We start from the raw sequence: 26,386 nt of genomic DNA on the forward strand, positions 1-26,386 counted from the left end.
AACAGTGATTCATTCTGTAGGCTCCAATCCAGTACATCTCATAGAATGTGAGCCATCAACTGGTTTCTCCTGTCAAATCCTATTATTACTGCAGACAAATACACCAATAGCCACAAAACCAAAACTTTCTGAGTGCGTGTGCTTCTATTTTTTAATCTTTAATCTTTCCAGACCAATCAACCTAGAGTGATTCTTCATAAAGTCTTTAATTAGACATTATTTTATTTTTTTTCTTAATTCATTCATTAACTTTTAAAAATTTTTTATTGTTATGTTAATCACCATACATTACCTCATTAGTTTTTGATGTAGTGTTCCATGATTCATTGTTTGTGCATAACACCCAGTGCTCCATGCAGAATGTGCCCTCTTTAATACCCATCAACCAGGCTAACCCATCCCCCCACCCTCCTCCCCTCTAGAACCCTCAGTTTGTTTTTCAGAGTCCATCGAGTAGACATTATTTTATATGAACAATTTTCTTCTGTATAGTTTTAGTAGCTCTTGAAAAAAAGATTACAAGAATGTTTCCCGATTCAAGGCCCCATTATAATTAATAATTTCCAGTGTTTGGTACAAAATTCTTACTCAATGTAATACCTCAATTACAATATTTTCCCCACATATTAAGTGGTATCTTCACTGATGGGATTACCCTAAATGTGGAAACATTTTAAATATTAACAGATAACTGATAGTTAATCATAATTACCTCTTTTCATTTCGCTCTATAAATCACAGTATTGATAATCATTTTGGTAACTAGTTTGCCACCCCAGTATTCAAAAACCCAACCCTTCATCTGACACATATAATGGCATATTATATACGCAAACATTTCCAGTGAATTTGGGTGTTTTTAAAAAGCTTTACTCATTAATGTCGACATAATCAATAGATTTAACAAGTATACTAATTAGCACTAAGCATTTAAAATATCAAAATTTGGGGGCCCCTGAGTGGCTTAGTCGGTTAAGTGCCCAACTCTTGATCTCAGCTCAGGTCTTGATCTCAGGGTTGTGAGTTATAGCCCCACATTGGGCTCCACACTGGGCATGGAGCCTAGTTTAGAAAAATATAATAAAAAAGAAATAAAATGTCAAAATTTGTGCATTTTGTGAATCGTTCACATATGCGTGAATACATGTTGCATGGTTAATTTGATAATGACACTCAAAATAAAGTTTCTCAGTATATTAGTATATATATATTCATATATGAATAAATATTGCTTCCTTAATATTCATCCTTTCTTTTGGGTCATGCACAGCTTTCTACTCCTATTCAAAGTACTTTTACTGTTTCTGAAAGTCTAATATATGTATGTGAGGTGATCCCCATTGTGAAACCTGACTTTATCTAATATTACACATCTACATAACCTTTAAAAATGCAGACTTCTCCAATTTAGAAGGACAGTTTAAGATAAAGTTAAGAAAATTTTAGCATCAAGAAAGTAAAATACTTAGTAAAATACTTAACAAATGAAGTGCAAGATTTTCTTTCACTAAAACCTACAAAACACCATTAAAAAAAATGAAAGATCTAAATAAGTGAAAAGAAACCCTATGTTCATGGATAAGAAGATGTATATTGCTAAGATGGAAACACTCCCTAAATTAATTGACAGATTCAACATAATCACTATCAAAATCCCACCCGGCTTCTTTGCAGAAATCAACAAGCTGATCCTAAAATCCAGATGGAAATGTCAGGGACCCAGAATAGACAAAACAATCTTGAAAGTGAAAAATGAAGTTGGAAAATTCATGCTTCTGATTTTATTTTTTATTCTTTTTGTTGTTGTTTATATTTTTTTAATTCAATTAATCAACATAGAGTGTATTATTAGTTTCAGAGGTAGAGGTCAGTGATTCATCAGTCTTATATAATACCCAGTGCCCCTTACATCACATGCCCTCCTTAATGCCCATCACCCCAGTTACCCCATCCCACCACCTCCTCCCCGTCCAGTAACCCTCAGTTTGTTTCCTATGATTAAGAGTCTCTCATGGTTTATCTCCCTCTCTGATTTTTGTCTTGTTTTATTTTTCCCAACTTCTGATTTTAAAGTTTATTACAAAGTTACAGCAATCAAGACAACATGAAACTGGCATAAAGATAGACAAATCGATGAAATAAAATTAAGAGCCCAGAAATAACTTCTTACATGTATGGTCAATTGATTTTTGACAAGGATCCCAAGCAAATTCAATGAATAAAAAAACAATTGTTTCAACAAATGGTGCTGGGACAAGACATGACACCAAAAACAGAAAAAACAAAATAAAAATTGATGAATTGGACTTCATTAATATTAAGTCCTTTTGTGATTCAACAGATCCCATTAGGAGAGTGAAGAGACAACCCACAGAGTGGGCAAAATTATTTCCAAATCATGTATCTGATAAGGAATCTGTATCCAGAATATACATATATATATAATATATATATTAGAGATGAGTTGACATTTAAATTTTATTTATTTTTTGAAGACATGTGAGTATTTATTGAATATTTTTGTTTTTTTCAAGTTTTTATTTAAATTCTAGTTAGTTAGCATATAGTGTAATATTGGTTTCAGGAGTAGAATTTAGTGATTCATCACTTATGTATAACACCCAGTGCTTATCACAACAAATATCCTTTAAAATATATATGCATATATTTTAAAAACTCTTGGAATTAAACAGTTAAAAGACAAATAATCCAAATAAAAATAAGTTAAGGAATTGAAGAAACATTTGTCCAAAGAAGAAGTATGAATGGACGATATGAAAAGTGTCTAACACCATTAGTCATTAGGGAAATGCAAATGAAAACACAAGATCCACTAGGATGGTTATAATAAAAAATATAGACAATATCAAGTGTTACTGAAGATGTGAAAAAAATTAAAACTCTTACATTGCTGGTGGGAGTGTAAAATGGTGCAGTTATTTTGGAAAATAGTTTGGCAGTTCCTCAAAAAGTTAAACGTAGAGTTGCCATATGACCTAACAGTTTCTACTTCTAAATAATTCCAATCCAAGAAAACTGAAGACATATGTTCATACAAAAATCTGTATATCAATGTTCATAGGATTATTCATAATAGCCAAAAAGCAGAAACAACCCGAATGTCCATTAACTGATGACCAGATAAACAAAATGTGCTTTATCTATACAACCAAATATTAAAAATAAATAAAAAGGAATAAAGTATTAAAAATAAATCAAAAAGAATAAAGTACTAATATATGCTCTAAAATGGATGAACCTTGAAAATATGTGAACTGAGAAAGTTAGTCACAAAGATCACATATTGTGTGATTTTATTTTATATGAAATATCCAGAACAGGCAAACCCATAAACAGACAATAGACTGGTGACCACCAGGGGCTACGGTGAGAAGGGAACATAGTGAATGCTCAAGGGTATAGGATTTCTTAGGCAATGGCCTAAAGTTAGATGGTGCAGATGGATACACAACTCTGTGAATATACTGAAAAGTCCTGAGTTACACACTTTAAAAGGGCAAACTTTATGGGCAAATGTGGATTATCTCAATAGCACTCTTCTTTTAAAAATATGCAAACTATTTAACTTGATACATTCAGGAAGTATTAACACTCAGTATTATTCAGTGTATAAAAAACATGTTGCATATCCATTCTGTTCAAGACACAAAGTTCAATGTGGGGATTCATCGGTGATCAAGACATGGTTCCTGAACCCCAGAGACAGTGTAGGTGGGGACAGAGATATGCAAAGAGCCTGTCACAGCTCAGTATGAGACTCCCTAGAGAGGAGTGAGGAAATGGTGCTGCTAGAGAAGCATCCAGCAGGGCCATCAGCCCAGGCTTCACGGGTCTGTGAACGGCAGCCTGACGGATGTGTGAGATAACCCAGGAGAGAGGATTGCAAGAGGACAGCAAGCAAAAAAGGAAGGAAGGAAGTGAGGGAGGGAGAGAAGGAGGAAAAGAGGAGGGGACATTAAAAACCAGGGGCAAGAAGCCATGGCAAACTGGAGAAGCTAAAGGTATAAAGAATACCAGGCATGTAAATTACAGCATGAGATGACGTGGCAAGAGGTAAGGAAGTCAGGCTACAGAATAGATGACATATGAGATCGTGAAGGACATCATGGGCCACTGAGGAGTTTGGATGCTCTCTTAGAGGTGGTCAAGGGGATCCTCTGAAGGATTATGACAAGGACAGGGGTGGTGAGTTTTGTTGTTTAGAAGAATCCATGGGCTGCAGAGTGGAGAGAAGACTCACAGAGCCCAGGACTCCAGACAGGCCAGTCTGGAGACTGCTGGAGAATTCCGGATGAAAGGTGAGGGCAACAGGAATCTGAGCATGCAGTGGCCGTGAAGGACTGTGTAAGCAGCACCAGGTTTTCAGACTTTATTCTCCAGGCCACAGAGAGTGATTAAAGGATTTTTAGCAAATATGTGGCATGATTTATATAAATAAATATATGTATATATATACACACGCGTGTGTATATATATATAATTTATTTACTTATTTATTTATTTAGGAGATTGCTGTGGTGACAGATGAGGGAAGAGGGTGATATAGAAGCAAGGATAAGAATTAGGGAGAAACTGTGGTAATTCCAGGCAAGACAAGGGCCTGTGAATTCCATTAGGAGCAGTGATGATAAAGAAGATGGGATGGATTTGAGATATAGTAAAGAAAATAAAGAGAGAGGAACCCAACAATGACATCCAGACTTCTGATTTGAGAGTCATTCCTAGCATTCACTGACTTCCACCCCTCACGTCTAATCACCACCTGCTACAGGGCCTTGCCCTTGCATTCTCTGACTCCCAGGAATGGCTGACCATTGCATATCAACCCTCCCCAGTCCCCTGTTAGACTCTGACACAGCACCTTGTAGCCTCTTTCAGTGGCACTTTACATTACGTAATTACGTATTTATTTGTTTGATTTTTTAAAAAATAAGTAGTTTTATAAAGTTTAGGTTATGTTCCTCAGAATTACTTAAGGGGTTTACTTAACATATAGATCCCTGGAACCCAGTTCTTAAAGACTACAATTCAATAAGTCTGGGAAAGAACCTCAGGTTGAGATTTTTTTTAAAGCCCTTCTTCCTGTGATTCTGATAGATGGAATTAGTAAACCATACTTTGCTAAGCACCAAAATTTCTTTTCCTTGGAAGAGTAAGAACCGGGTCTGTTTTTCTACTGTTATTTCCCAGAGCCAATTGTGGTGACTAACCCCCAGTAGGTATTAATAAATATTTGTTGGATGAAGGAAGAAGGAACAAAAGAACAAGTGAACAGGTGATAGCATCTTTCATTGAATAAAGGCACCCAAGGGAATGACTGGTTTTAAAAGGTAGATCATGACTTGGTTGTCTATGAGCTCAAAGTCCCAATGAGGCTTCCAAGCCAAGAAGCTTACAACTCAGATGAACACTTGAGCTGTATTCATGAGTCAGGTTTGCAGGAGGTGAAGATTTCAAAGGCACAGTCATATTCAAGGCAGATGAGACCATGAATATTTATTAGCGAGTTCCCATCCACAGAAACAGGGACAGTGTGAAAGGAAGATGGCACAAATGGGGCCCTGGAAAGAGCACATTTTAAGGAGCAGACTCAGCAAGATCAGTAAAGGAGGATGAGAAAACCATGGCCAGATGGAAACTAGGGAAGAATATAGTTCAAGGTCCATGAAACCAAATAGATAATTTAAGGAATGAGGAAACGGTCAGTGATGTCCAAAGATACAAATTTCACGAGGATAGGATTTGGGGAAAAGTCAGAGTCCCTGGTTACCCTCATGAGAGAGAATTCAGCCGTTCTGTGAAGTTTTCTCTGATCTACCCTATACCCAGCAGGTAAGTGTGTTTCTCCCCTGTATTTCATTATGTATTTTATCATAATTCTTTGGCATTATATTGTGATTATCTGTTCATGTGTCCATTTCCCAACGAGACTGAGAGCACAGTAATCGCAGGGACAGATTATTTTTTACCTCCCATTACCTGTTTTAGGACCTAGGATTCAATAAAAAGTCAGTTTGATAAATACATACACTGATAAATAAATAGAATGTATGATAAGCACATCTATGATTATCATTACTCACTAGTGTTTTGAGTAGGCATGGCTTTAGGCAGTAGGCAGATGTGAGTAGTAAACTTATTCTTTCCTCAATCTGTGTGGTGTCTAGATTCTTTCATCTATATCCCTAGAGAAGCTAATTTGGGGGAATTGTGCGCTCTGACAGATAACTCACAGGGGTATTGGAAAGATCTAAAAAGGTAGTATCTGTGAAAGTGTTTTGTGAACAGAACATGTAAAAAGACAGGTGGAAACACCACATACATTTTGATTTAGGACCAAGAGGCAGCGCTGGGAAGAAGGCCCCCACTCTCTACCTATAATTAAAGATAGCTGCTGTCCAAAAATTATGTCAGAAACAACAAGCAAAACACCACCATTTCTGGATTTCATCCAGATCTGCTATCTTTGCTTTTATATTCCCACAACCTCAGCTCTTAATGTCAGTTCCTGGTAACTGCCACATGAGATGACCATCTTTCAACTGCTCTATGCAGAGAAAACCACCCAGGTGAGTGCCTTCTGCCCTTGGCTCTGAGCTTGGAGAGGGTAGCCTCTTTAAGTGTGTGTGTTGTGGGATGGGTGGTTTCAGGAAAGAGTATAGGAAGTCAGACCCACAATACTTTGGATGAACAAGATGTACTAATGCTATGATAATAGAGTTTCACCCCAACACAGTGCATATGTGTGGTATTTGTAGCAATAATGTTGAACATTTTTTTTCTTAATTTTGAATTTGTGATAAAAGTTTTAATATTAATTCTTTGAAGAGTGGTTATTTCTAGTTATAAACCATTGAGCTACAAGTGTGTTACTCTGTTTATTATATTCTAGACAACCAAAATTAGTTTCAAATAATTTCCTTAGGTTTCTTTTCATGTAGGATTAATTCATCTGAATGTTTGCTATAAATGACTATTTTAACTTCTCAAGATGATTTGGTATGTTAGCTCTTTTCTGAATATTATTTAAAAGCATTCATAATGTTAGTTTAGAAGTTAGCAAAATCTTAAAACATGACTTATATGTTATATGTAAATAGCTACTTTAAATACATTATGCCAGTACTTTATGATGACTAAATTCAATTAAGCAGATCCTTCATTGCTAATAATAAGTAGAAGTAAATAATATGAAAGTCAGCTCAGGACTAAAACTCTCTATGGGCAATTTTGTAAACTTGTAGAATATTCCTATTAGTTATTTACATTTCTTCTTTTTCCTACACTAAGCTGATTGTTAATGCATGCAGAAACTAAGATAATTCATTATAGACCATTTTGTGATATTTTGAACAACATAATAGATATTCAGTGCAAAACACTTCTCCATGTCAATCTTGGCCCATATCAGTCAATGTACATTTAACTCCATCCGTGGAAAGTTAGGAAGGAAATGCCTTCAGAATGTGAAAAGATAGACAAAAGGGTGTGAAATGAATATTTTCAGTGATAAGCCACTTTATATTGTTCAGCAAACAAAACATAAAAGTGATGATGATGGACAGGGCGCCTGGGTGCCTCAGTCGGTTAAGCATCCGACTCTTGATTTCGGCTTGGGTCGCAATCTCAGGGTTGTGGGATTGAGTCCTGTGTCAGGCTCCTCACCAGGCATGGAGCCTGCTTAAGATTCTCTCTCTCCCTCTCCCTCTGCCCCTCCCGCTCATGCTCTTTCTCTCTAAAATAAATAAATCTTAAAAAAAAAAGTGATGATGATGATGAGGATGGTGGTGGTGACAATGCTAGCTAACATTTATTGAAGGCATACTATGTGCCAGAACCATCCCAAGCAATTAACATTAAAAGTTTAAACGATGCTGAGTTAGGTATCCCATTTTGTTTAAGAAGTCACAAAGTGATAGGTAATAGACCCCACATTACAGTATTAAATGATGGAGGCCTGAAACCACACACTCAATCACAGTATTTTATTACCTCCACAATTTTACCTCCCAGGGCACTGCATGACACGTGATAGACAGTTGAAAAAAAAAAAAAAAGTAAAATTGAATGAACATCCAGAATAGGAAGCAGAGGAGATAGGAGACAGAGGCTAAGGCATAAGGCATTTGAAATAATAGTCTGGGTGGAAAGAGCATGGCACCTAGACAGGAGAGGCCCTAGACAAGAACAGGAGACGAGTGAGTGAGACCAGGGTGGTCCATTTACTGGAAATAGAAAAGAAAAGGGGAGTCTAAACCAGATTGAGAAAGAAGAGTCAAAATAATTTGGTGATAATTTAAAGGATTTGTTCACACCAGACCAAGGCAAAGACCTTGGGATAAGATAAACATGTTTCATGGTTTGACTACGCTACATGCTGCCGATTCCTGTCCCCTCAGAATCATTCCAGGAAAGCGTTGTCTCCAGCTAAGATTCTTCTAGCTATTTGATTCCCAAGAAGAGCATCATAAATTTCATTTTATCAGTTTAGCATACTTCATTCAAAGTACCAAAAAGGTACTCTTCCTGCCTGCAAGGTGTATATAGCATAATCTCAAATGAATATATGCAAAATAGGATACCTCACTGAATTAAACAGAAGACACCAGGTTAGAAAAAAAAAATCCCAATTCCATATTTAATTCTCAGGGATTGCAGGACTCTTTCTATATTCTACCCTCACAGAGATAAACGTGAAACTGCTAAACAGCAACAAAACAGGCTCCTGCAGCCAGAGAGGAATAGAGCTATGAGAACTAAGACACACTACAAAAATAAATGACTTCTGAAAAATGGAGAGAACCTGATACTGCCTTTCAGCCCCAAACCTAGAGGCAAAAGAAAGCCTCTCCCCACAGAGTGCAGTATGGAACGGGAAGACTGAGAGAGATTAAGACAGAGCTCACCTGGACTCAGCCTGAGCAAAGTGACCAAGCAGAAAAGAACAGAAATGAAAGAGAAATTGGCTGGTAGAAGAGGAGACTATGGATGGCACTTTGTGGAATATAACTCTCAAAGACACACTTTAATGTTTTCCAGAATTGTGTGTATCTGTGCTGCAGTAAATAGGCTCCAGCTAGTGAAATACAATGTAAAGACTCGTTTAGAATGTGAACTCCGAACAACAGCAGACATGAAAACGGAATTGTCTGAAACTTGTAAGAAAAGCCTGCATGATAGGAAGACATGCTTTTTCTGATACAGAAGCGACAAACAATATATCTGAATTAAGGCAACAATATAAGAAAAGGAGGTCAATGACATCAAAAAAAGAAACATTTCTAACCGGCCATATCTGGCTAAGGGTTTCCTCAATTTATAAAGTAATGATTTATTCAAAAATGTGAATTGTAGTAACAGTATAATCAACAGGGTAGGTACTAGGAATATAAAAATGAATGGAGCAACATTTATGCACACAAAGAGCCAATTTAGAAGGGATTAGAATTCAACACTAAAATCATGTGATTAAATATTTGATGTTTGTGAAGCTCGGCTATTTTCTTTCCCCCAACCTGGCAGTAGACTAGAGATTTACTCTCTGGAGAAGGTGATACATAGGGTCTCTTGAATGCAAGACACCTGGCACGGTGGATCAGGTACCACATTAAAAGTAGTCGTAAGTGAAAGCAGGAATACTGAATTATGAGTTTTCCAGTCCCCTTCCCCTACCTGGCTCACAGAGTACTACCAGCCTAGTTTATATCTTCCAAGCAGAAGATGAAAAGATTCATCTTTGGGAAACTTTTAGATCCATCAGCCTAAAAGAAAAGATCTAAACATTCTGACACTAGGTGATTTCCCAAGTGATGTCCACCACCAACAAACACATCCATGTGCAGAGAGTTTTCAATCAGCTTTCTAATGTACCCTTAATTATGAGTGGAATCCAAGGATAACTGGGCATGAAAAATTTTCCACCATGCAAAATAGACATTAAATCAAACAAATAGGAAAAAAAAAAACCAATTTGAGTAAATAGAGGCTATGCCTGGAAAGAAAGTTATTGAAAAATTAATAGCTCCAGTGATTTTTTTTAAATGCATGTCTAAAACAAGAAGTTGTTTCTGCAAATAAAGGAATATTCAGAGAGCACAAAAGAATTCTTATACATCAACTATAATAATTATTATAAAAATATACTTACATTAATTATAATTAGTAATTATTTGTAATTATTATAGATAACAGAATTATAATTCTGAATTATGATTTCAGAAATGAAAGCCAATAGAAGAATTAGAAGGTTGAAGTAGTCTCCAAGAAAGTGATCAAAAAGACATAGAGAAAGAAATCAGGAGAGAATTAAAGGATCAGTCCAGAAGGCCCAAGATCTAAATATGAATCCTAGGAAAAGAAAATGGGGAGTTGGGATTATCAAACAAAACAATTTCCCAGAAGGAAATGATGTGAAATTCTAGATTAAAAGGTCCTACTGAGTTCCCAGCACAATAAATAAAACATACATATATTAGGGTATATCCTGTTGAGTTTCAGAATAAGGAGGACAAATAGGAAATCTTGAAAGATTTTGAAGATGAAAAAAAAAAAAGGAAAAGAGAAAAAGTTACAAAGAATCAAGGAATCAGAATGGCCTGAGAGCCAAGGAAAAATGAAGTACTGCCTTCAAATTCTAAAGTAAAATGATTTCCAACCTAGATTTTGGCAACATGTTGCTTAAGCATAATGTCAAAATGAAGATATTTTTAAATATACCCTCAAGAAGCTATGGGGTGGGGGTGCCTGGGTGGCTCAGTTGGTGGAGTGTCTGTGTTCAGCTCAGGTCATGATCTCAGGGATGGAGCCCATGTCTGGCTTCCTGCTCAGCGGGGGTCTGCTTCTCCCTCTCCTTCTGCCCCTCCCCCTGCTTGTGCATGCTCTCTCTAACAAATAAATAAATAAATAAATAATAAATAAATAAATAAATAAATAAATAAATAAATAAAATCTTAAAAATAAAAAGAAGCTCTGTGTTGATGTGCTATACCCAAACAACATAATAAATGATGGGGGGCAGTTGGATTACAAAAAACGGGAGATGCAGCACAAAAGAGATATGAAGAAAATTCCCAGAATTATGGTAAAGGGAGATTCTAGGATGCCAGCTATGTTGTACACTTAGGTGCCAATCTAAATTACAGAAGCTGGAGGGTTGTCTCTAAGAACTTAAATATAGCTAACCAGATGTCCTCTGAAGAAAAATTTGGGAGTGAATTGGTCTTTAGCATATAAAAAGCAACACACACCAAAAAAAAAAACCCCAAAACACTAAGCAGCCAAACAATTTTAAAATGATGATTATTAGCTACAAGGACAACAAAAAATTTTTCCAGGAAAGCAAAAGGACTCAAGACGTATGGATGGTACATAATTCACATGTACGTTATGGTGCATCTACATTGGACAGATGGTAGGACAGGAAGTGTAAATGGCAGAAGACAAGTATTAAGGAGATAATTCCTCACATCCATAGCAAGAAGTCAATAAACTGGCACACAGAAAAATAGGAAGTAGAAATTAAATGTAAGCAGGTTATTTAGAAATACAAAGTAAAACATATCAAGGGACAGTGAAAGCATTGAATGTAGTCACCTTTGATCATCTGAAAATAGGGGCAGTCTACTGGGGGGATGTTGTTTCCAAATAACCTTGTAGGACCATTGGACTTTTAAAAATCCTGTGTGCCAAAAAAGAAAAAAAAATGAATAATGGAACACTACATCAAAAACTAATGATGTAATGTATGGTGATTAACATAACATAATAATAAAAAAAAAGTGGATAAGAAACAAAAGTAGAGAGCTAAGAATGAAACACCAACTGAAAATCCTTATAGGAAACACTGAAGTAAAGGGGAGAGTTTGCACAAAATCAAATTATTGACATAGAGACCAACTTGTAAAATTTCTCAAACCATCGAGGAAAAAAAATACAGAGAGGGAAACAATGCTAGGAAATATGGAAGACGATAGAAGGCAAAGAGTATGCGAAAATTACAGATAACATATCTACAGGAGAAACTAAAACAATTGTTATGCTAAAATATAATCAAAGGAATGAGGAAGGAAAACATTTCACTGCTCAAGAGACCTCTGTGTAAAGAGACTGGAAGGGAAATTAATCCAAGGGACACTGATAAAACATAAATCTTTTGGGAAGAAGGTACAAGATTAAAGAAAAGCTCAATTCAAATCAAACAAGACTAAAAAAGATTATCTAAAAATGAGGATGGTCTCAAACATTTCCACCACAACACAAATGCTGAATAAAAAGTATATTTTTTAGGAGAAACTCTTATGATCACATAATTAAAAACCTGCAAAGTTTTATTTCACATTTGAGGACTAGAGGAAAATTTTGTTAACTATATCATCACTGAGAAAACATCATTTTAAAATACACTTCATTGGAAAACTTTTGTTTGAATATGAAATCCAGTCTGCTGAAAATTAAGGCAAACTTAAGAAGTTCAGAGAGGGAACCATAAATATAAAAGAGGTCACCCTGACTATAGAAGCATCTGAGAAATATATAAAAATATGAGTAAATCGAGTTATAAAACTGGATACAACTATTAAGCTTAAAAGGACGAGCAATGGAAGCCAAAAAAAAAAAAATGCAATTATAATAATCTGGATCCCAAGCCCCCATGTTTCAGTGAAAATATAACTTGCACCTGCTTTTATGGGCAACAAAGCAAGCAACAACAAGAAAAAGAAATGTTAGAAAAATGATAAACTGATGAATTCTAGAGCTCAGAGAATATGTATTTAAAAATGAATCATCAGTTTGTTCTCTATAGTTAAGAGTCTCTTTCTTGGCTTGTCTCTCTCTGTTCTTTTCCCTTTGCTCATTTGTTTTGTTTCTTGTTTTGTTTCTTAAATTCCACATATGAGTGAAATCATATGGTATTTGTCTTTCTCTGATGGACTTATTTCATTTAGCATAATACTCTCTAGCTCCATCCATGTCATGGCAAATGATCAGATTTCATTCTTTTTGGTGGCTGAGTAATATTCCATTTTGTATATATACCACATCTTCTTTATCCATTCATCTATTGATGGACATTTGGGCTCTTGCCATACAAACTGATGGTTACCAGAGGGGTGGTGGGCAGGGGATGGGTGAAATAGATGATGGGGATTAAGGAGTGTACTTGTGATGAACACCGGGTGTTGTATGGAAGTGCTGAATCACTTTATTACACACCTGAAACTAATATTACACTGTATGTTAACAAGAATTTAAATAAAAACTTTTAAAAAAAGAATCATAAATAAATTCTTAACAGATTAAGATAAAACAAAATGACCTTGTTTATATAACACTTTCTGACAGTTTCCAGTATAACTAGAAATAAAGTCATAAACATAAATGCAACCACTTAGAAATTAAACAATAACTTCCTTCAAAAAGTCAAGTCAAAACTGCAATTAGGGTCATTGAGAAATAAAAGATAATGAGAATGTTGCATACAGTGTTCTGTACTTAACACAAAAATTTGTATTCTTCAATGTTTTTATTATAAAATAAGAAATAAAAATAAATGAACTCAGTATTCAACTCTGGAGCTAGGCAAAAATAATAACATAAAACTAAGAAAAGTAGAGGGGAGAATTAATAACAATAAAAGCACACATTAAAGACCTAGAAGACAGAATAATGGTGAATTAATTAAAACCAACATCCAAGAACAGTTTTTTTATGGAATAGCCAATAAAATTTACAGATAGCTGGCAAGCCTAAATTGTGGGGGAAAACAAAAGGAAAAAACTCAAATACACAGCCTTAATTCTGATATTACAGAGGTAATCATAGATATCAAAAGGGGGAGAATAAGAAAATACTAAATTTAATATATAATATAGTGAAATATAGTATAATACTATATTGCTTTATAAACATACCCTGATCTCCCAGACCTTGAAAATAGTCTGTGACATAGTTGTATTCTTTAGCTGCTGTGTTCCTTCTCTCCTTTCTTTCTTGACTAATCTTTTACAAACAATGTTTTATTCCCTCTGCAACATCATCCCCATGCAAACCATCCTTTGCAATGTACTCATCTTAAACACTGTGTGAGAAACATCAGCATTCAAGTCCGATGACCTCTCCTCAACACATCTCTTTTTTGAAACCCTCCTTTTTTGACATCTTCAACACTGACTATTGCTTCTCTTAGTGGCATAAGTATTGGTTCTCCTTCTTTGTTGTTTCCCTTAACTCTGCTCAAAGTTCTATCCTTCATGTTTTCCAACTTGTCTTTCTCTATCAGATGTCCCCCCATCCTTCCCCTGGCTTCAAACATCTCCTTGCTCTACCTCAATCCTGAACTTGTTTTCTTGACAACTAGTGCATTTCCAATGGCCTGCTGGCCAAGCTCTGTGAGACAGAGACAAAGCATGGGGAAAAAAGCACATACCATGTCTAAAACTGTATTCCTTATTTGGCCTAAGGAATTTTCTTCTTGATTTCCCTCATTTTGTCCAATTTTGAATTTCATACACAATATCAGCCACTATGTAAATTTTTTCATTTTTATCCATTCACTGTTTTATTTAGTCCTACACAGTCATTTATCGTAATTCCCGACCACCATAAAAGGCTTGCAACTAGCCATCCTTTCTCTTCTGATCCATCTTCCACATATATATCAGGGCCAAGTAAAAATAGTCTAAACATCCTCTTTTATTTGTTTCTTTCCTTGATATAAACTTACAATGACTTCTCACTGACACAAAGCAAAAATAAAAACTGGTAACCTAACTTTAAGCCCTCTCCAGCCTTTTGAGTGTTACATAAAAAGCCCATTTGGGAATTATATGCCTCATTCAATTTTTGTATTCATTTTTCTTGAATATATATTTTGGCTTTCTTTCTCTATTTACTCCTGTTTTGTCTCTGCCTAGAATACCATCTTTCCATTGTTGGTCATCAAAAAACTACTTTTCAGTTCTACACGTAAGGAGCTTGGAAGTCACCACTCCATCCTAACAACATGTGAAAAGCTGAATAGACTGAGACATCAAAAATGCTTCTAAGACAGATGAGGACACAGAGGGTGTGCCCTATTCCTGGAGTGATGAACTTAAGGTCAACTGAAGCAAGGTATTATTGACCTGTTTTCACAAATGGTGAAACTGAGGCTCAGAGAAATATGTTTAGTTAAGTCATAAAACAGAGATTTAAATCCTGACCTGATTCCCAAACCCAATGAGACTGGAGTGACGAAAAGGCAAATAGAGAAAATGACAGCTTACAGGCCCAGAGACTCCCTCGAAGACACCACCTTGGGAACCAGTGCTGGGGTAGGGAACCCTGAACTGTAACTGCTACAGGCTCAGGGTGGACAACTCTAAGAGTTAAAACTTAGCAGCACCCAGTCTTAGGGGGCCCCCACAATTTTGTGAGATTTATTTCCAGGAGCTCAACTAGGTTCTCACAGTAAATATCAGAGAAAAATCTTATGCTTCTCATGCCACAGAGTGTTCTGTTTTGTTTTGTTTTTAAGTAGGCTTCATGCCCAGCGTGGAGCCCATTGTGGGGCCTGAACTCACTACCCACGACCAAGACCTGAGCTGAGATCAAGAATCAGACACTTCACCTGACTGAGCCACCCCAGGGTACTCTGTTCTTTCTAACAAGGCCTGCCCTGGGGGAAACTGTCAAACAGGTTAGCTAACTAGAGTCTAACCTGCTGGGGCATTAGCAGAGCCCAGTGGACCTAGAAGAAGGGGATACCCACCTCTGGCCCACCCTGAAGAGGGGTGTGGGGGGTACTGAAAAACACTTGTGAAGTTCACAGTCCTGAGGCACAGGCTCATTAAAAGACCTGTACTAATCCTGAAACCATACATCGCTTCCCCTCCCCACACCTTACCACCACTTTGTTAAAAGCCTATTTACAGCAGCAGCTTTTACCCAACACATCTTGTCTAGTTATTACGAAAATATTCCCAGGCAAAAGGCAACAAAACTTGAAGAGACAGAATGAGTACAAGAACTAGACATGGCAGAGACGTTGAAGTGATCAGACTGAACATCAGGTTTTGGAATCAGGTCAGGATTTAAATCTCTGTTTTATGACGTAACTAAACATATTTCTCTGAGCCTCAGTTTCCCCATTTGTGAAAACAGGTCAATAATACCTTGCTTCAGTTGACCTTAAGTTCATCAACACCACTTCCCAGTGTGGCTGTGGCTGATTCCAGACTGTGGTGGAGAAGATAGCATTCATGGGCCCACTTAAGAAAGACCCAACTGCAAAGGAAGAAGGAGCTTAATGTCAGGAGCCAACTGTGCAGTTGGTGGGATATCAATAAAAATTATTTTGCAGTGGAAAAAAATAACAATAATACCTCACTTCAAGGGTTTTTTTAAGGACTGACTGAATGAATACACACAGAAGTCCTAGAACGGGGTAAGTCTCCAAGGCATAGGGAGCATCATCACCAACCACCATCATCCCTCCTTCTCTCTGCTTTCTATGTGCTCAAAGACTAGCTGCTGCTAGTCTTCTTCCCAAAATATATCTAACATCTCCCCTACTTCCTGCTTGAATGAGGTGTTCTATTTTATAGTTCCTATTCTAAAATAATTATAATTCAACAACAGATAAATTATTGGGAAAAAAACTCTAATGTTGCATTCTCTGCATAAAATTTTTTCCAAAAAGTGGATAGCTCTGATATATCATTGCTATAGTCTCATTACTGTGTGACTGACCTATCCTACGGGCTTTCTTTGTGGTGATATTAATTAAATAAGCACAACAATACTGTTAATGTCAAACAGCTTCTGTTATCCAGAGATCTCTGTATACTTGTTACATTGATGATGAAGCTCCAAAAATATATCCTTTTTGTCATTTCAAAAATGGATATAGAATATTAAAATGCAAGCTTTGTTACCTTGTATTCCCTGAAACAATTTTTTGTTTGATCAAAAGCAACTCTGAAAGGTGAATTTATCATATAAATGAATGAATCTCAATGCAGTACTTTGCTTTCCGTGGATTAGAATGTGTGTCTATCTCCCAGAGTATGACATGAACTCTCTGATACATCTGGTTCAGCCTAGCAATCTGACCTCAGACTCACATATTAAGCTCGTAGAAGTTAACCCAACTGTATTGATTACAATATGAAATATGACTCCATTGCATTCCAACACACAAGCTTGTTTCACTATCTCCAGAGGTTTGTTAGGTGATAATGTTCCTGAAAATTGCACACATGTAACTATGGCTCTAGCTGGAAAGCAAATCAATGACAGCCTATCAATAAAAATATAAGAATACACATAAACTCGAGATAGAGGCTGAATGCATTCTGGATTGCCAATGGCAGGGCAGTTAGTTTTATTACTCACCAAACCACAAATGACATGAAAAAGGCATTCCTTCCCTGCTCCCAGATCTCATGGTACTCTTTGGTTGTCGATTTTTTTTTTTCAATTTCAAAGCTTATCTTGGGCATGCACATATATAATAATTTGTCAATGTTTTATATTTATATAAGCATGCATACATCTTTTCTCAAGATTTAAGATGAGTTAAATTAAATAGAGCTTTCTAAAAATGTTTTATTTTTTGGTTTTTGTGTGAAGGAATAGAGTTGCATCCCTGTAATCAGTAATGTATGGGTGCAGACATAAGAGTACCAGAAAAAAATTGTAGATAAAAATCAAAACATGTAAAGTGAAGTTTTGGAGAAAAGACTAAAGAATAAATCAAAAGAGTGACATAGGAGAAAAGAAGAACAACAAAAAGACAAAGCACATTTGTATAACACAACCTAGAAAGAGTTCTCTGCTTTTAAGAGGAAATCAGAATAGAAAGGAGAGTTAATTAAAATTATTTTTATGTCTTCAGAAGTAGTTTTTCATTCGTTTCTTTTCTGATTTTTTTCCAGCCTTCCTCTTTATTGTTATATGTGTTATTTTTCAAGCCACTGAATTGTATAAGTTTGTTTATAATACTGTAAGAGCATCCCGTGGTTAATATGTGACTTTCTTAAACAATTCTCTATTTCCTGTTTTGAGAATAATGAATAAATACAAGAAGAAAAGATTAAATTGGAATTTGAAATTCCAATTTGTGGACATAGATCACTCTTTTTTTATTTTTTATTGTTATGTTAATCACCATACATTGATCACTCTTATTTTTAGAGGAGTATCATGGAAATGAAGAATGTGTGACCTATAACTCAAAATGAAGGGGTAAGAGCAGTTAGAATAAATTATGATCTCAAAGCTCAAGGAAACACCTAAGCCCCAAACAAATACAAAGAACATAAATAAAATCATTTAGAACCGAAACACCAATGGAACAAAACAGATGCAATTTATCTTCTTGATAGATTCATAGGAAGCTTAATCTGGTCCATGTGAATAAAGCAGAGTAAGGTTCAATTTACAGCCTAATCCCACGGCACTGAGGCAAGTTGCAAATAGGGTATCCACAGCTAGATGTGAAGAAGCTAAGTATGCAAATAATGAAGGGAGCTTCAGATGAATAGTTCAGGCCAAGAGATGATCTTCATAACCTGGGTTAAGAGCTAGGCTGAATCCAACAGAACCTGGCTAGATTTACCTTACTTCACTACTATCAGTTTATACAATGCTGGGAACATCTATAGACCAGAATCCCTGCCTTGTTGCACATACACCACTCTGTAGGACTATGACCATTATTAGAAATGAATAATTATCACAAACACCAGGATTTACTGTACTTGCTATGTTCCATATTCTTGTCAGTTGTTCGAATTATCAATTTATTAATTGTTTATAATTTTTCTAATTATTATAATCGATGATTACATTAACTTGAAGGCAAATAATTTATTCTGAGGGTTTTGCTATTTGACACTTCAGATCATTAAATGAGTCCCTACTAGCAATTTGTTACCATTGTTCAGCTTTTGTAGTTTGCTTACTTTTTATGTTGGGTGTTTGTTTATTTGTATAGCTGTAAATGCCCAGATACTTTTTTCTTCTTAGAGTAAAATAAGGGTGGAATACAAATGCTCTCAAGAAATGCATTCCACTCTGGACACTACATTGGAATCCTCTCTGCTTAAAATTTGGTAATGCCCATGAAAAGCAATTCGATTTGCTGTGAAAGGACATGCCAAGGAAAAGTCATATCTCAGAATACTAAAATAAAATACAATGGTTCTGTCTATAAGGAACCAAACACATCCACTTGAAAAGTGAATATACTCTCATCTCAGAAATGTCAAAAAAACAGCTTGAGAGCTTTCTTATCCTTACTTCTCCAAGTAATAAATTATTTTTGGGTTAGATACATACAACTGGAGAAATACCTCCCTTTGTCTAAAGTCACTTGAATGAGAAACAAAACACATTGTATCCATGAAACAAAATTATTCATGAAAGCAGATGCATGTTTGAATAATTTCAGTTCTCAAAGTGAGGCCAGCAGTTAAAAACAAAGTTATTGTTTTGTGGTTTTCAGATTGGCACCTGGATTGTAACGCTTCAAAACAGGTCTCAGCGAGGACAATGCAGCTAGAGTTAGAGTAGAGAAGCAGTCCTCTTAAAAGAAAAAAGAAAATGTGTACATGCTTTTATAAATTTTAGCTAGAAACTTTTCCTCATTTTCAGAGGGAACTTCCAGTCCTGCAAACATCAATCATGCTTGAGACTATTAAAAAAAGAAGAAGAAAAGAAAGATACAAAGAAAAGACTCTAAATATGTGTTTTTTGTTCCAAAAAGGTATTTTGCCTCTAAAGGGAGTGTCAGTTCCCTTGCATTGCCCTTAGTTTCTTTCTCTAATTAGGTATACATGCCAAGGCTTCTTCATTAGGGTCTTTAGTTTTATTTAGAATCCATAAAGATACATGACCAAAAAAATGGGTATAATAATAGGTACTGTTCTGAAGAGAGGGGTTAGGGGCCAGCATAAAGAAGAAATACGGAGAGAAAAACAAAATAGAGCACCATTCCTGCCCTGATGAATGAGCTGCCTGCAGGGAGGCTGCTCCATAAAGAAGGAATCACAGATCTTTTCCCGTGACATTCACTATCTCTAGACAGACTGGTGAGCGCAGCAGACCAGAGTGCAATGCCTCACTGGTGATTTCCTCCTTGTTAGGACGTTTGGAAGAAGAAAACTTTGAAATCTTAAGGCAGAGCCAAGGCAGCTAGGGTCAAGTGCCACAAGGACAGCAAATATGTAAAAAAATCTAACAAATGTGACAAAGCCAGGCTCAGATGCCCTGTTGCCACCTTAGTAAAGAGGGATGGGACCTGATGCAAGGCACTTTACATGCATTTTGCCAGAGCAAATCATTTTGTATAAATAGTGGAATGAGTAATGTGCACAGGGAATAGACTACAGATAGCTGGAAAGGCAAAATAAGTCCAGTACTGATCTTGAAGCAAGTGTCGGCTACTAGTAATTTCAATACCGGTTGAAGAGTTTCAACTTCAATGAGATTCAAACCCCGTCTCAGTTACTGACATGCTGGATAATTCTTGAATGGATCAAATTGTCTGGTTGGGCCTCGGTTCCTTCTAAAATGCCATTTAAATGGCTTAACAACCTATAATGAGACAAGAGTCGGGGGAAATGTGTTTAGAATCAGAACTAAAAAATGCTCAACTGATTTGGTGAATTCTCCCAGTTGTACAGGAATATTTGAGGATACATTTCAGGGCTCCACATGGTTATGAGTGTAAACCATTATTTTAAATGGGAACTGAAAATTTCAGTCTCTCTTTTTCTGTTGCATGGCCTCAGTGTTAAGAGTAGTGAATTGAATGCCTCTGAAAGTCACATGTGCCTCCATTTGCAATTGGATACACTATGTTTTTTCTTTGAAATTCTGGACAGTCTTGAATAGCAACATCTGTAATCACATCAACAGACATGATCATTTTATGATCTGAGAAAGCTAAGGCAACAAATGTATTGCTGCTTGAAATCTAACCCAAAGACAGAAAGCTGCATTGTCAGAGGGAAAGGCTAATCTGCACTTACATTATCAGCAGCTACACTTACATCCTGCTCTGCCTTTCCTTTGTTTTTTAAAGGCATGACTGAACTTCTATTTCAGATGAAAGAACATAAAAATGTTGGGCAGTGAAGTTTTCAAACCCATATAATTATCAGTCTATATTAGTGATTATATGTCATTGATTTTTAACCAGAAGTCAAATTAGTAGCAAGGCTTCTAATTATAATGAATTGCTAATATTCCATCTGGTTTAAAAAGCCCCAAAATAATATTGACCTATTTAATGGAAAGGTAGAAAGTAATAAAGAAAAAAATCATATGAAACTATTGCATTCTTAATTAATAAATTTTAGAAAGATGTTTGTTTATATCTCAAGATCTCAACAGGAGCAGTACTTTCAGTTAGCTTCTATTGTTACTTTTAAATGATCAATAAATAAATGGAAATCTCTGCATAGAGATGAAATGAACCAGCAAAATACCAAAGAGTATAATGTAAAAAAAAAACAAAAACAAAAAAAAACAAGTACCACAGATAAGATTTATTGGTCCAAATATGTCCTTTTTGGATAAAAACACAGCATGATGAGCAGTTAGGTCTTATACGGGGAATAGATTACTTTCTCACAGGTTTCTTCAAGAAAACCAAAAATGCATAAATAAGCACTGCAATAATTCTCTAAGTACCATTCTGAAGTATGAACATTCCAGTTGTGAAGATAATACTAAAAATTCTGAGATAGATGGTATTTAGGAATAGGGTGAAGATAGTGTGATATTCAATGAGTATGGATAGAATGCCTATTTACCAAATTTGTTGAACAAAAATCTTAACAAAATGCATCAATAAATGACAATTCTGTGTTTAACTTAAATATTGTAGTGGCCCATGAAGTTATGAGAGCTTCCCCAACTTCTCCAACTCCTCTCCCCCCCCTTTTTTTAAAGGTTTTATTTATTTATTTGTCAGGGAGAGTGAGCATGCACAAGCAGGGGAGCGGCAGGCAGAGGGAGAAGCAGGCTCCCTGCTAAGCAAGGAACCTGATGCAGGACTCGATCCCAGGACCCTGGGATCATGACCAGAGGTGAATGCAGTTGTTTAACCTACTGAGCTACCCAGGAGTCCCTCAACTCCTCTCCTTATTGTGAGTTTCAATACTAGAAATCAGCTCCATCTAAAACTTCATTAGTCAACTTTCCTCCCTCTGACAGACTCATTACATGATCTACTGATCCCACCATCTGTCCACACACAAGAATATATATTCCATTATTTCCCCTGGCCCACCATAATTACTATGATTGGCATCTTCCATCTTGTACCTCCTTAGGAAAAAAAAATAACTACAAAAGTAGTAAAACAAAACCCAACTCAGGATGTTACACCATATTATTGGCAAAATGATAATATAAATATTCTGGCCAATAGCAATGGTTGATAAATTCTCATCCATCCATGGATTTTCTTTCATTGTTCTTTAAAATGTGTGTATGGTGTATTTTATACTTTCAAATAATATAGCCAATTGATTTAGACTTACAAAAAATATTTCTCAAAGCCCTGAAACTTGGCACTATGATCCACAAGGTGCATATAAAAGAGTTAGAGATAACAAAATCTTGAAATACCAAGCTGGATTGGTCATTAAAAGGACTAAGCTAAGGTTGAAAGGTAAAGTGTCTTGCTGTCCAAAGCTTTATAAAGAAGTGTTGGGTGAAATTCTTGATAAAGAGAAAAGATTCTATTTGTGTCAAAGGCACCACTAAGACTTTGTTATTTTCTTGTGATAAAAGAAATGTGTTCACTTCCAATTCATCCCAAACTACTTACCATGGATGACTGGTAATGGCCAGTTAGCTTTCTAATCAATATTTTAGTCTTAATTGACCAGAGAGTCCTGGCATGAGGGATGTTGACTGCATTGAGTTTCTTTGAAAGTAATGCAATACCAAGTGTTTATTGTTGAAGAAATGCTCAAAGTAAACCAAATAAGAAGTTTCAATGTGGCACAAAACTTAAGAATCTAAATTAAGAAATGAAATTTAGGTATAACTAATCTTAAAAATCAGCAAAGGCTTTAATTAAATGAGCTCTAAATGTCAAAAAGATGACTAAAACAAAAAATTACTAAAGAAATGCATGGTTAAGTAAGTGGCTAGCAATATGCAAAATGTTGCAGCACTAGGGTATAAAACTTGGGCATGACGCTTTTAGGTTTAAAAGCCCTTTATAATGAATGTGGCAATCCTACAGCCCTCTGGGCACTTATATGTACTTTCCCTGGTTATAATGCAGTTAATAAGGCGTTTGGCTCTGTAGAGTACATAGGCATTGCACTCCACCTTCAGATAATGATGACATCAATGGTATTTTTAAATTCTTGATATTTTGAACCATTCTCTTAAGTCCCCCATTTATAGTATCAGAATTTCTGGTTTCCCTATTTAGCCAGCAACATTCATTGCCTCTCATGCCACCAGTGAAGACACAAAGAAATCATGGAGTAACAGAATGTTGGATGGGACTTTTCCTTTACCCCAGAAATCCAAGTAAGACCCAAAGCTCAAAGGTCCAGAAAGAGTTGCCCCTAAGTTGCCTTTGACTTACATTCAGAAGAGTCAGTGATCTATCTTGAAGGCCAACCAAGATGCTCCAGAAGCACTCCACTTTAAATATGAATGTCCCCATCTCACCCTAACCGTAACCTCTCATCAACATAGGGAACAAATTGGTGGGGAGGCCATCCATCCAAGGCTCGCCAGCTCCAGAGGCAAGTAATAATCATGGTAGAGGCTACCTGCTCCCCTTGTCAGAATGAGGGTTTGGCAACCAAACCACTTGTAGAGATTATTGGCATCTGCATGAAAAGATGTTCTGGGTGGAAGTTTACTGAGCAACAGATCCCACAGGTACACCTGGCACTACCACGAGAGAGATGGATGGTGAGATGGTGTTTTAGAATATCTTGATGTATGTCCCAGCGTGTGTGAGGTGTATGTCAACCGAGAGAGTGCTTACTGCTAGAGATCTCTAAAGGCTGGAGGCTTGCTGGAGGAGCCTGATAAAAATGATAATAACAGAGTATCTCATCCAGTTCAGACTAAAAAGTTAGGGTGATGATTATGGTTATGTTTAGGGATAGTAGGTGGTTTCCAGGATCTTGGAGATGGGGAAAAGGATTTAGTAGTTCAAATGGCTTCACTTTTATGTGGAAAAAAATATATATATAGAAGTTAGATAATAGGACGGAACCATAGGCTTTTCTGGCAGCCTCTGAGTCACACAATGAGTCCGAGTCATATGTCTCCTGGTCAAAGAGTTTTGATTGGAGATTTTGATCAATAGCAAGGAAGGAGGGATATCATGGCTGCTCTTTTCTAAAGGGTTCCTCCTCAGAGAAGATGGGACGTTGAAGCTGACCTCAACTCAAGGAAATCATACATACTACTGATATGGAAACTGCCTGTCAGCCAAGATCACTAGTAGATGGAACCAGACTGAATCAGAGTGAGATAAGAGGTATTTCCCCACCACTGACAAGCCTCCAGTTGGAGAAGATGAACTTAGTCTCACCTATTGCTCCTCTCCAACCCCAGTCAGCTGTAAAGAGAAGGAAGTAAGATGTCCAAAGAGAGAACACAACCCTGGACACACACACTCCTGCTCCAATCCCTGCCTACAAGCCCTCACTCACACTTCAGTTGGCCAAAATAATAGTGCTATTCTACACTGGGAAAGTGAGGGGTAGAGCTTTAACTAGGATATGAGGTTGCATTCCAAATGATGCTGGATTCATTTTGGTAGCCAAAAGTGATCAGAAAGCTATGGAATGGGTACTCAAATTTTCTAGAGGACAGGAAAAGAAGAAATAAACAAGGTTTTATTTATACCGCTATAAATCAAAATTATTTAGTAAACCACTTTAAATAACAGAAAGGAAGAAATTTGGCTTACTGTTTTCTATTAGTTTGAGGATCTCAAAATTAGAACAAAGAACAGAACAGGGATGGCTGAGAAAGCAAAAAAGGAGGGAAACTTCCAAACACTATTACCTCCTTTTGACTCACATTTCCAACATGAGTTCATTACTCGGTTTAAGATTTTGTGAATTTTTATGACATCAAATACATTATTCACACTTACACTGATGATAACAATAACAAAAAAGATACATTCCAAGAAATAAAGTATTTCTAAATGATTTCATTTTTAAATAAAAAAAAATTCTGTTAACATAGGTGATTCAGTGCTGGTATCAATTTTTTTTAAAGATTTTATTTATTTATTTGACACACAGACAGAGATAGCGAGAGAGAGAGAGAGCACAAGCAGGGGGAACGGCAGGCAGAGGGGAGAAGCAGGCTTCCCGATATGGGGCTCGATCCCAGGACTCTGGAATCATGACCTGAGCTGGAGGCAGCGGTTTAACCAACTGAGCCACCCAGGCTCCCCGCTGATTTCAATTTTAAGAACTAAACAATACAGGGTTATCTGATCAGCATACAAAACATATGGTTCTCTGCTTTACGTTTCTCCATGAAAACTCTGTGACTTTTTTCTCTTGTCCCTCTGTGGAGTGCTATTTTAACCTCATATAATTAAAAATTTTTGAATATTTTTTTTTTAAGATTTCGTTATTTGAGAGAGAGAGCATGCGCACAGGGCAGGAGGGGCAGAAGGAGAGGGAAAGAGAAACTCAGGCAGACTCTTCGTTGAGTAGAGAGCCCAGTGCGGGGCTTGATCCCATGACCCTGAGATCAAGACCTGAGCCAAAACCAAGAGTCAGTCGCTCAACTGACTGCACCACCCAGGTGCCCCAAAACTTTGAAGATTTTTTAAAAGTTTGACTTTGGGCTAAATGATTAATCTCCTAAAATTATGTGTAGATCATTAATCCATTGCTTACTAAAAAATACTATAAAAGGGTACAATGCTTTTCCTCATTTCAATTAATAATGTCTACCCTGAAGTCAAAACTGTTGATCAGGTTAAAAAGGAAATGGAACTAAACTTAAAACTTAAAAAAAAGGTGATCCTAGAGTCTACCTGGTGGCTTCAGTATCATGACAATTGTTAGTAGCTCTTTAATCAGTTGGAAATCATGAAAGGGATTTGGATGGAGCTTGGATGAAACGTGCTAAGCAAATGTAAAATCTCTGTCAAGGTTGATGGGATTCAAAGAGAAATCAGGGAGAAGAGCAAATCAAGACATGTAATCCCTGAAAATAAAAAAGATGAACAATGCCTTTGCAAATTAACTGCTAAACAGCAATGATTCAGCCCCATCCTTATGATTCCTCAAAACACCATTCTATGATACTTCTCAAAATTCTTTTAATTTATGCCTCAAATGTTAGCAGCTCCAAATGAACA

General features: G+C 36.4%; 1 protein-coding gene across 7 annotated transcripts in view; it reads right to left on the reverse strand.

The window, feature by feature from the left end:
- GRM8 (glutamate metabotropic receptor 8) overlaps positions 1-26,386 on the reverse strand; it is a 752,293-nt gene that overhangs the window by 80,250 nt on the left and 645,657 nt on the right. The gene's annotated exons all lie outside the window — the stretch shown is intronic.

This window comes from Callorhinus ursinus, unplaced genomic scaffold, assembly GCF_003265705.2.
Source record: "Callorhinus ursinus isolate GAN/ISIS: 27379988/994484 unplaced genomic scaffold, GSC_fseal_2.0 scaffold12, whole genome shotgun sequence".
NCBI lineage: Eukaryota > Metazoa > Chordata > Mammalia > Carnivora > Otariidae > Callorhinus > Callorhinus ursinus.